Source organism: Scardinius erythrophthalmus (genome assembly GCF_964197995.2).
Source record: "Scardinius erythrophthalmus genome assembly, chromosome: 1".
NCBI lineage: Eukaryota > Metazoa > Chordata > Actinopteri > Cypriniformes > Leuciscidae > Scardinius > Scardinius erythrophthalmus.
In genome coordinates, this window is record NC_138221.1 from 57,025,168 (window position 1) to 57,035,788 (window position 10,621).

Below are 10,621 nucleotides of genomic sequence, written 5' to 3' on the forward strand. Positions count from 1 at the left end.
AGCACAGACTTCGGTACCAAGTCAGTACTGAAATTTAAAAAATGTGATGACACCAGGCCATCAAGCATTTTGAGCGCTGTTGAACAGATTCTTAAAGACCTCTGATTGGCCATTGTGTTGACGCACTCAACCTATATGTCTCTGATTGGCCATCGTATTGACACACTTAACATATATGTCTGTGATTGGCCATTGTATTGACGCGCTTAACATATATGTCTGTGATTGGCCATTGTATTGACGCACTTAACATATATGTCTGTGATTGGCCATTGTATTGACGCACTTAACATATATGTCTGTGATTGGCCATTGTATTGACGCACTCAACCTATATGTGTGTGATTGGCCATTGTATTGACGCGCTTAACATATATGTCTATGATTGGCCCTTGTATTGACGTGCTCAACATATATGTGTGTGATTGGCCATTGTATTGACGTGCTCAACATTTATGTCTGTGATTGGCCATTGTGTTGACGCACTATTATGTCTGTGATTGGCCATTGTGTTGACGTGCTCAACATATATGTCTGTGATTGGCCATTGTGTTGACGTGCTCAACATATATGTCTGTGATTGGCCATTGTGTTGACGCACTAAACATATATGTCTGTGATTGGCCATTGTATTGACGTGCTCAACATATATGTGTGTGATTGGCCATTGTATTGACGTGCTCAACATTTATGTCTGTGATTGGCCATTGTGTTGACGCACTAAACATATGTCTGTGATTGGCCATTGTGTTGACGTGCTCAACATATGTGTCTGTGATTGGCCATTCATTGTGTTGACGCACTAAACATATATGTCTCTGATTGGCCATTGTGTTGACGCGCTCAACATATATGTCTCTGATTGGCCATTCATTGTGTTGACGCACTAAACATATATGTATCTGATTGGCCATTGTGTTGATGCGCTCAACATATATGTCTGTGATTGGTTAGAATGATCAACGCTTCAAAGACTGGTTTGGAGAAAAAAATCATGCAGCGCTTACACAGATACACACAGGAGTGTTTTAAAACAGGCGTCTATGAGCATATCCGTCAATCAGTGGATATATTAGGAATCCGCTGTTAGGCACCTGCTTTCAAACGCTCCCGTGTGTATCTGTATCTCCAGCTCCAGCTTTCAGGTGATAAGTCCTTTATTGCACAAGAGTGTTGTATTGAGATTGTTGTGATGTGCTCACATTTTTGAGTGGTCACCATTGTTTAGCTTCTTTGAAATTTGTAACTGCAGTGATGCAGTGAATCAATAATGGCAAAATAAACAAAATAAGAGAGTTTGGAAATGTCACAACGCTCCTTTAAAGGGGTGGTTGATTATGATTTCACTTTTCTAACTTTAGTTAGTGTGTAATGTTGCTGTTTGAGCACAAACAACTTCTGCAAAGTTACAACGCTCAAAGTTCAAAGCAAAGGGAGATATTTTCTTTTTTTTTTTTAAAGAAATAGTTTTTAAAGACTACAGCAAATGGCAACACCACATTCCTCCCGGCTTAGTGACATCACCAACCCCAATATTTACATAAACCCCGCCCCCGGGAACGCGATTTATAGATTATCATGACAGAATATGCAGCCCGTTCTCATACCCAAGACGTCACTTTCAACCATGCTTCAATATCTGACGCTCAAAGCACCCTTTAGCGTCCATATGAGACGCATAACCCTACCACAGACCTAAACCTACCCAACCGAAGCGTCTCATATGGACGCTAAGGGTGCTTTGTGCGTCGGATATTGACGCTTTCCAAAGCGTCAGTTACATGACGCCTAAACCTACCCATAACCGAAGCGTCACATATGGACGCTAAAGGGTGCTTTGAGCGTCAGATATTGAAGCATGGTTGAAAGTGACAAAAAGTGACGTCTTGGGTATGAGAATGTGTTGGAATATGCTAATCAATGACTAGAAGATAACTACACATCAGTAATATAAATTCATCAGCTAACCATACAGAAATGTCCTGTTGCTTCTACATGTTGTCACTTCTTCTTGAGTCTCTCCATCATTGTCTGAATCCGGTTTGAACATAAAACGCTAAAAGTTTTTAAAATTTTCAGTGTGTGTCTGTGTGAGGTAATCGGAGCTGCTAACATACAAACACACACACACACAAACTTTTGAAGCTCCGCCCTCTGTGACGGTAGCAGCAGCTCATTTGCATTTAAAGGGACAGACACAAAAACAGTGCGTTTTTGCTCACCCTCAAAAAGTGCCAATTTTAACATGCTATATAAAAATAGCTGTGGGGTCTTTTGAGCTAAAACTTCACATAAACACTCTTATTTTACATCTTGTGAAAAGGGCATTATACCACCCATTTAAAAGCCCTAAACATATGTGGAAAATTAGGTATGATGATCATGATGGAAAGGAAGAGGTTCCCACACTGCCACACATCTTTGTCAGAAACACACATACACAAACAGTGTTTGCCCACAGTTCACAAATCAACACACAAGAACATGACAGGTGAATCACTATAAAGCCGAAGTGACCTTGACTTCTCCGGTAGCATATAGTCTGAGCAGTAAAAGCCAGTAGTGTGCTATTGTGGGCCCTCGGGCATCCATTAGTGAATGACATGACACATCTGTGAGATACGAGAGCATGCAGGAGATGATGGAGGCCATCTGACAGGTCTCAGCACAGCAGCCTCCCATTTGCAGTGAATTCACCTGTACAAATGCCTGTTCCTCACATTCACATGGGAATAAATCACGGCTCTGTCTCATTACCTTATTCATGCTGTAGGGAACTAGACCCAACGGTGATTCTAGTTTACCAGCATCTACTCTGGCAGCGGCCAAGGGGCGGATCTCTGATTTCATGACTACATACATCAGTGCATGTTAAAACAAGCACAAAATGTCAACGCTATTGGTTCCAAATATACCGTGCAAATATAACAGAGCATTCATTTCTATTTCAGTCAGGGTCTTATAAGCTAGAAGCATAACTTTGGATGTACACAATACTGCATGTTGAAGTCAGGCAAGCTCTGCAGGGCTCGCAAAATCGCCTGCCCGACGTCCCGGGGCTATTGTGTTTTCCAGTCGGGCTACCAAAATTCATAACCGGCCTGCCCGACGGGCTATCTAAAATAGTGTTCGCGTCAGTCTTGTTATAATCAGATTCAGCGCGTTCTTCATCTTCAATCCGTAGCGGCTCAGAGCAGAGCGCACGTCAGAAAGGTGTGTGTGTGTGTGTGTGTGTGTTTATCTGAGTCTCATTGGTCTGTCAATGTCAGAATATTTTAGATGACCAATCAAATCGAAGTAGGCGGGCTTTATGTTCACAAGAAGCTGCAGAGCGCGAATTTGAGCAGAGCAACTAACTGACGCTTCAGTTTACGGTCAAGTGCGAGATAAGATGCAAGTAGCTAAACTAAACATTTCATATTTGACAGCTTTTTTAGGTCATAAATATGAAACGATAGACAAAAATAATCAGACAAACGAATATACTTTTGTCGAATTTCGCCATTTTAAACTGAAAATAGGCCTATGTAACGTGACTAATAATTAGTTTACTGTCATTGTGAGGGGACATTAGAGCATTAACAAAGCCGTTTTCATGTTAGGCACAAGATTAATAATGAATGTGTGTGTACATGTTGAGAATTAATATACAATTTGTATCCTTCAGTAAATTAAAAAAGTTCAGCTTTAGGAGGGGAAGAGACAGGGCAAGATGAGGAGACTGAGAGAAAAAGAAAGAGTGATGGATAAGAGGAGAGAGCAGGTATTGACACATAATCTACTGCCCACTGACATTGTTTTAAAGCTATTTCTTATCCTTTTTTTGGCATTCAAACGTCTTGAAATGGACATATCAGAGAAATAAAAAATGTTAACCCCCTAATAACCTTAAATGTAGGACCTAGGCCTATATGGTTATAAAGCCCTGTGTTAGGAATAAGATCAATAATGAATGTGTACATACTGTGAATAAATTTAATAAACTTAGTTAGGCTACCTAGCTTTCCTAGTAGCTTTCAGTAAATTAATGCGTCTCAGAAAATGATTTATAAATCAACCTATCAGTTGACCCTATGTTTACTTCACTGACAGACAAAAATGAAAAGCCTATATCAGTCAAAGCTCAGCTTTAGGAGGGGAAGAGACAGAGCAAGAGAAAAACAAAGAGAATAGGAGTGTGATGCTGATGAGGAGCGAAAAATAATCAGCTGCCCACTTACATGGTTTTAAAGCTATTGTTATCCAATTTTTTTGGCCCTCAAAACATCTTAAAATGCACATATGTAGATCAGAGAAATCAAAATTTTCTCAGGGGTGCCCCCGAACCCCCCTAACTAGTCTACCTCACATTCGGGACCTCAGTGATGATAAAACCCTGCCATCTGCAGGTTAATGAAACTTAATAGTGAGCATTAGACCCTAAACTAAAGTGTTACTTTTTTTTTTATTATCATACCCTCATTGGGGGCTGAGCCACAGACACAGACTGATTCATTTTACATACTGGTCACACACCTTTCAGTTCAGTTAGAACCAGATGCATATTTATTGATATTTTGTGTTTTGACTACATTAATAAAATTGTCTTTTTATCTGGGCTAGTAAAATTCATTTCGGGCTACCAAAATCTGGAGAGTGGCTGCCCGAAGGGCTACCAGCGATTTTGAAATTTTGCGAGCCCTGCTCTGTTTAAAACCTTTGTTTTCTCTCATGGATTAACTGCTTCTGCCATTGGTATCTGCCAAATGTTTTGGATGTCTGCTTAATTAACACATCTAAATGGTTCAGTGATCAGATCACAAAATGTTATAGACCCTGTAAACACCTAGTGCCGTCCGCTTGTTATTGAATCAGCCAATATCAATATTATTCATGATTAATTACGCTTACATTCACTACCATTTCATATAGATGAGGTGATGTAGCAACCAATGGGATTGCAGAAAGGGATGGCCCTTGTAAAAAAAGCAGTATACTTTAGCACACTTTAGCAAAAGAGTACCTATTGTGGAAATAATATACTTTAAAAGAATGTAGTCAAGTGTGAACTAAATGTAATGTTTTCAGACACTTAATCACAATTACTATAGTTCTAATTGCAATGTGCTTTTTTGACCCACAGACTTAACTGAGGACTTTATAGAGAATTTCACAATTACTTCTATTGTCTTTGAAATATAATTAAAGTGTACTGCTGAATGCACTGACAAGCATTTATGGTAAGTAAATGGTCTTTTCTTTTCCTGGCCCCAGATCACATGTCTTAGCTGTCTCCGGGGCGGGGAATCTGAGTCCTCTTAGGGCAACGCTGAAGTGGAGTTTGCTCTCGCCACTCTTTCGTAGTACTACTTCTTTAGTGATATGATCATAATATCGAATATTCAGGATTCAGTTTAAGCATTTCCGAATCAGATGGAAGATGGCGTATATGGCTGTCAGGTTCAAATACGGTTGGATACTACTACAGCATAGGACATTTCAGCCATAATATTAGAATTTCATTTACTTGTAGATAGGAGCACTCATATGTATTGATGATATCTAAGTGGAAACCAGGAAAAAATGATCAGCTGAATTTGATATATCAACTAGGGTTTATTAAAATACATTACAGATATAATTTTTTAGACAGATAGGAGAAATAAAGTACCATGCAGAGATTCAAAAATAGAAGCAACGCTTCCATCAACACGGCTTTGATTGATTATAATGTGATTGATTTTGTTTTGATGCATCATGAAATACCACTCGTGCCCAGACATGGTATTACACTCTCCGCAGTCTCTAGGGTAACATGGTAAGCTAGACAATCAGGTCACTGATGACCATTGATCAAATGGAGTCCAAAGGTTTTATTATTGTGGTAATGTAGTGAAACAATCTGAATAAATTAAGGAGTAGGCCTGTGCGTCTCTGTGCAGCTATGCTAATGTTGTATTGTCTGGAGCTGAAATGTATTTAAGGATAATCAATCATGAGGTTCCAGGTGTGATTAAAGTTATGTAATGCACTCTTTCGCTCTGCCCTGCTCCACCTATGAGGAGTGAATGGATTTCTGCACTGATAATTACACTTCTCCAGCCATTCCCTTTCTCCGACATAAAAAGAGAGGAGACACAGAGTGTGAAGAGAGAGAGAGAGAGAGAGAGAGAGAGAGAGAGAGAGAGAGAGAGAGAGAGAGAGAGAGAGAGAGAGAGAGAGAGAGCGAAAAAGCAAGAGGGGGGTAACTAACAATTTATTTCAGCTCTCCATTGAGATTGAGATGAGATTAAAGATGTTGTTTCGGTGCTCACAATTACCGTAGCGTCTCAGGCTCCACATTAGCTGACTTCAAATGTAGATTGTCCACTTTCTTTGAAGGCTATAAAAAACATAGAATAAGTTTTGACATGTACGCTATATCTCAAAGTTAGGACACACTTAGGGCCCTATTTTAACAATCTGAAACGCAAGTGTCTTTGTGGGCGGGTCTCGGCGCAGTTGCTATTTTCCCGGCGGGATAAATGACTCTTGCGCCCGGAGCAAATCTAAAAGGGGTTGGTCTGAAGTAGATTCATTATTCATAGGTGTGGTTTGGGCGTAATGTGAAATAAACCAATCAGAGCGTCATCTCACATTCCCTTTAAGAGCAGATGCGCTTTTTCCATGGCGGATTGCTATTGTAACGGCGGATTTGCCTGGCACATGCCAGGAGCGGTTCACAGCCAAGGAGAGCAACTCTCTCGTCACGGCCGTAAAAGAGAGAGAAGTTACATTGAAATGGAGAAACCAACCCAAATTAACTTCGGTTAAACAGGCGTATGATAATTTGGGTAAATGTGTAAGCTAAATGTACGCTTTTATAATAAATTATCTATCTATCTATCTATCTATCTATCTATCTGTCTGTCTGTCTGTCTGTCTGTCTGTCTGTCTGTCTGTCTGTCTATCTATCTATCTATCTATCTATCTATCTATCTATCTATCGTAATAATGTATGATTTGCAAAAATGAAAACTGCTGCTTCTGTGTAGATGAGAGAATCAAAGGGCACGTTGTGCACACGCTACATTGATTATGGCCAAGCATGCGCCCTTAAAATAGCATTATGAATAACATGCGCAACGTGCCACTGACTTTAAACTATTTTTTCCTGGTTAGTGGTGGAATTGTTTTCTAAACCTGCAAAATAGCATGAAGGAACGTTTGCGCCGGAACACGCCTCCTTTTTTGCGCTGAACCGCCCTGGGGAGCGCAAGTGTATTTCCTAACTTACCGACGTGCGTCTGTGGAGGGAAAAGTCCGCTTTGCGCAGGTGCAAAATAGGAATGATACATGCGTCGGTGTACAAAGTCAATTGCGCTGGGTGCAAGATAGGGCCCTTAACCTTTTTATTTGAAGGCTTACGATTAGTTTGAAATTAATCTTGTCTGTAGACATACAAATTATGACTGTATCAATTTATCTGCAAAATACTTTTAAAACTTTTAAGAAAATAATTCTTATATTATTACAAAGTGCACTTAAAAGTGTTTTTAAATGTGTTAAGAAACAGTTATGAAAGTTTACTCTTTAAACACACCTAAGCGGCTTTTTATTTCATCATCTGCAAGTACAGATTTTTTTTAATACATATCCTGTTGTAATTTTGGTGCACTATAATTGAACATGAAAAACAATTAAGCACACTTCTTTTCCCCAAGGATAGGCATGTCCAAATGTGTGACTGGAAATGTACTTGTAATTCAAGGAAAATTCTTTAATAATCAGAAACCCTCATTTGATTTTTCAGAGGCTGCACAGAGAAATAGACCGGCTCCTTGCAAACTTGAGAAGCCGCTACTAGCACTGAAAGCACAGCATGGAGCAGCAGCAAGTTAGTGTGGTTATTGTTAAGAAAAGAACCTGACAGATTTAAACCAAGCTAATCTGAAAAAATATGTTCAAGAATTAAAGCTTGCTTTCTTTCTTTCTCTGCAATGCCAAAAAAACACCAGAGACAGTATAGCCAGAAAGACATTGAGGGCAAGTTATCTGACATCAGTGAATCTAACAGCTGGGGCATGTTCATATTTTTTATTTTTATTTTTTATTTGTTGGGACACTGAGACACAACTCATGAAACCGGGTCTGTCTGGACACCTGGTCACCCTATTCAAATCCCACACAGCTGCATCCATGTTCGCATGAACAATAACATCACAGCTGACTGGAATCAAGCACATGAATTTAAACAGTATTAAAGCGATTACGAAAGCAATAGATTTCAGTTGGTTTCTCTGGGTATAGTCTGCCATTCCACATTCAGGATGCATAGAATGTGCTAAGGTTATGCTTAAGAGTTTACTTAGTAAAAAAGTGTGTTAGATTTAGAGCTGCTGCCAGCAGTGGGATGACAACGAAAGGTGAAATATAGCAGAGAGCCCTGTGTAACCAGCCGCATAGCATTTCATTTGGATTGGCAACAAGCCGTCAAGACGCTCATATTTTATCCCACTGTTTCTACAGGTTGTGCTCCAGAACTCAATGTCTTTCCATCACATCTGTCAAATGAGCAAAAAGTGGGAGGTAATTGGTGGTTGCGGTTCGTAAGAGTGCGTGTTTATATTTTATGGCATGAGGGTCCTATTAAAAAACTGTGGCGTTTTAGAGTACTTTCAACTTCTAACTGCACACTAACCAAAAATGGATTTTAAAATAGTAGTAAAAAAATATGAGTACATTTTTAGAAAATGTTTAGGAAATACTAAGAAAAATCCACTATTTCGAAGAATATTTCAAATGGAAAAGTAATATCAGATCATATTATGAAGCTCTTCTTTTTTGTTCAAAATGCATAATTGTCTTTAGAAAAGCACTTTGCGAGTAATTCAGATTTGTGATTACTCATTTACAAGTGAAGTGTGGCAGAATGTGTAGGTTTTAAATTCCTTTAAAATCAAGGTCTTGAAAAGGCTACCACACTTAAAAAGAGCTAACTATTTTAAAGCTGGGACAAAATAATTACCCGTTGGTTAGAACATGTCTTAAAGTCTTTTGCAATTTAATTGTTCTTGTACATAAGTTTATGAGAAAGCCACACCTATGTACCAGTCTTACCAGAGCAACTGGTCTGTATAATTTCTCACTTCATTATTGATTACCCACATCACTTATGCTGTCCTTGATTCCTAGAGCAATTTGGATATCTCTCAAATAGATTGGGTGACACTCTTTGGGTGACACTGTATCATCAGTTGCACTATACTGCTTCTACAGTGGGTGATTGTTAATGTTAAGGCTTTTTTTACTGAATGAAGTTCTGCTTCAATATCTTTAAATTGTTCTTGATCTATCAGGGACTTGACACTGCATTACTAAATGAGCAAACTGCTTATGAATAGTGGTGTACCTCATGGTTATATCCTTGGCCCCAAACAGTTTTTACCTGTGACTGTTATACTGCTAAATCAAATGCAACTGACATCACTACAACTGCAGTATGCAAAACACTGACAGAACAACATACAGCAAAGAGGCAGTTGACCTAATATACTCACCCTTGAATGTCAACAAGACAAAGGGGTACATTGTGGAGTTCAGCAAACTAACATTATTATCTGTGTTAAAAAAATAAAAGCAGAAGACATTGTTTTCCTCTTCATATTCTCCATGGCATATTGCACAGATCATCTGACATAAAGGTCATTCTGTTGCAACCCTGTATCTTTTCAATGAGAGTAATTAGATTGCAGAAACTTGAAAGATGGGAATAACAGGGAATACAGCCTGCACAAAAAACATCTAGGCCTATATCTTAAAAATTCTGATCACAAATAGTTTTATATGTAGAGCGATATACAATATGTCAGTGTTTCTCCACTCTCTCACCACCACTTTTTGTCTGGTGTATCCCCACAGCCCCTTCAAAGAGGTTCTATTAACCCTTCATTGACCAAAAATTTACAGAAATGTGCATATTTTAATTGGATATGATTTAGCATAAAAAAAAAAAAAAACTGATATAGGGGAAGCTCACCATAGTAGAGACCTGCTGTATAAATTTACCTTTTTCCAAGTACCTCTTGGTTTACACGTTCTACTGATGCATCATCATCAGTTATTATGCATTTTATTGCAATTATAATTACATTTTACACTGATGGTAATGCACTAGTTAAATGTACTTAGTAATTAGTGGGCAACAATCTTAAAGGGATACAATTTTGTCCTTTTTCGAAGTCTTGATTTTGTTTTTGAGGTCTAGAATAGGTTTTCATGCCGAACTGTTTGAAAAAGACGTAATTTTTTTCTCGCATCTTACATTGTTGCTGCACCTCTCCACCCGTCAGAAACGCTCTGTTTAGTTCATGTCTCTATGAAGTCCCTTCTTCCGAAAAAGCACAATGTTCTCTGATTGGTCGGGTGGACCAGTGTGTTGTGATTGGTCAAGGCAACATGAAATACTTTGCAACCCATTGCGCTTCTGTAAGGTGACAAAAGTAAAAGTAAAAAAAGATTCAATGTAAAAAATGTTGGGTGGAACTTGATTTTATACAGGGAATGAAATTGAATGTAAAAAGTGGACATTATCAGAATGTCACCTGATGGTTTTAGAAGAAGCGTAAAACATTAAGAGGGATGTATGACATCAAACGTAAAG